At 36.3% G+C, this 2,428-nt stretch overlaps 1 pseudogene; it reads right to left on the bottom strand.

Moving 5' to 3' along the window:
• Window positions 1-2,428, bottom strand: part of LOC107672890 (GTPase IMAP family member 7-like) — a 5,311-nt pseudogene that overhangs the window by 2,198 nt on the left and 685 nt on the right.

Raw genomic sequence — 2,428 nt, 5'->3', positions numbered from 1 at the left:
ACATCTAAATGCCACTTCAGATGCAGCTTCTGTGTTGATTTAATTTGCTTAGTAACAGCCCAAATGTCTTATTATTCTAATTCAATGATTAAATGCCAGAAATTGACTCAAAAGTTAATGGATAAAATGTAAAAATCAGTTTAAACTTATTGGAAAAGATTAATTTTTGTCAGTGTGAATTAAAAATATTAAAAATAATATTCATGTTTAATCATTTTAGACACGTGATTTTACTGAAGGCTACCAGGATAATTATAATTTGAGTTTATTAAATTCATAAACATAAACAAGCTATATCTTCTCTATTTCCAGTTTGTAGCGTGGATCATTCATTGCAACATTTAATCTGATTCTCATGAGAATCTGAGATCTTGAAAAATAATTTATGCTACTACTGCCCACTGACTTGGTTTTAAACCTATATTATTATGCAATTTATGAGCCTTAAAACATCTTAAAATACACACATGTAAATCATGAAAATCTAAATTTTCTCGGGGGAGAAAATCTCCATTTAGGGACCTCGGTATTTATAAAAACCTGCGTACGGCCCTGATCATAGACCGCAGCTAAAACACAAAACAAAAAGTCTAATGCGTAAAAATTACATTCTTATGTACGACCCAGAAGCGTGACCTTACCGTTTGTTGTTCCGTCTCGGTTGTCGGTCCAAATAGGTCAATATTTACTGCACTTAATTACGCTCAGATTTCTGTGATCACGGCACGGAGTGACAGCAGAGCACTGCGCAAAATGGTTTACACGGGCTTCATCAAAATGGCTTAAAGTCCTGTACTTTCACTTTCGATTGATCGCCCGACTCCTGAACTCCATGTCTTATTGTTCTTGTTCGTTGCAGCAGCGGTTCCTGATCATGAATTTAGATGCGGCAGATTCTGGCTCGTATCGTAAGCTAACCTATTGACTGCTAGTAGCATGTTTTACGTTAAAATCTCTGAATGGTGACAGAAGTCTGGTGTGCTTGCATAATTCAGCCTGAGGGTGGCGCACTAATGTTGAGTGGCAGACACTACATACATAGAATTTTATCTTAAAAAGCGAATATTTGTGATCGAATATTGATTCAGAATGTTACAAGTTGTGGAACAGCCATGTCGATTCTCAGAACTGAACCAAATTGTAATTCTCCCTGGCCAGTCGATCTGGGATAATGAAGTCTGAATCTTCTTCTAAAGAGGCAAAGCAAGTAGGCTAATACAACATATTAGTCTAATGAAACAACACGTATTAGTCTAATGAAACAACAATAAACTCCGCCCTTGGCTCTGAATACCCAAGCTAGCCTTTCCTACCTTGTACAGTGTCAGTGACTGTCTCCCCTAGCTCATCTGCAACCTCCTGCCCTGCCTGCTGACATCTACAGTAATGTGGTAAGAAGATGAGAGCATTATTAAAAAACACATCATGGTATCACTTTACAAAAGTACTTTGTTAACAAATACAGTAAATACTTTAAAAATTGTAAACTAATAATGACATATTTTAGTTGGCTACAGCATTTCAGCATTTAAAATGCTGAATAAAAATAAACTCTTGCTTAATGTTAAGTAAATTTATGATTTTTTTTATTGCTAGTTTATAATGGTGTAATTATGTCAACATTATTTTAATGTTAAAATTTAACAATTACTTATTTAAATTAGCATGATTTATGCTGTCTAGTCAAACTTTGTATCATCATCACTGCTATATATTTATGTTGCGTATTCATGTGTCTATTGTGGCATATGTTACCATATGTGTTCATAAATGCAGAATAAATAGTGTAACCCTCCTCTAAAGGGTAAGTACACACTAGGTTCGGATACTCAACTCAGGGTCACTGAATTCTAGTATAGTGAATGGCACAATCAGAAGTTATTGATAACCACACAAATTACCATTTCACATGAACTGTATTGAAGTAACAAATATAACACAACTGTTATCACAAGAACATCAATAAAGTGTGGTGCGCAATCAGTGTATGTGTCTCCTTCCTTTTTTTCTTAAAGTTCCTCAGTCCAGTCTTTCAAATGACCAAAAAGATGTTTCCTTTAGTGGAAATCAGTTCTGTCTTTTGGTTCCAAAAAACAAGTGAAGCAAAATCAAAATAAAAAAAATAATTCAACAAAAAAATGTTCTATCCAATCCCAATCTGGAGGGTTCAAGGGTCCACCAATGGTGCTTTTCCACTGCATGGTACGGCACGGTACGGCTCGGTACGGTTCACTTTTGGGGGGTTTTCCACTGGGTACAGTACCTGGTACCTGGTACTTTTTTTAGTACCACCTCGTTTGGGGTTCCAAGCGAACCGTACCGTTACCAAAACGTGACGTGTAAACTCTACTGATCACGTATTGGCCGGAGAGAATCGTCACTACCTGCGTCACTGAACTTGCGACACAAACACAAAAGAACCGCTAGA

This window comes from Sinocyclocheilus anshuiensis, unplaced genomic scaffold (assembly GCF_001515605.1).
Source record: "Sinocyclocheilus anshuiensis isolate Anshui unplaced genomic scaffold, SAMN03320099.WGS_v1.1 scaffold464, whole genome shotgun sequence".
NCBI lineage: Eukaryota > Metazoa > Chordata > Actinopteri > Cypriniformes > Cyprinidae > Sinocyclocheilus > Sinocyclocheilus anshuiensis.
The sequence above is the reverse complement of the archived record's forward strand: the minus strand, read 5'-3'. Positions and strand labels throughout refer to the sequence as shown.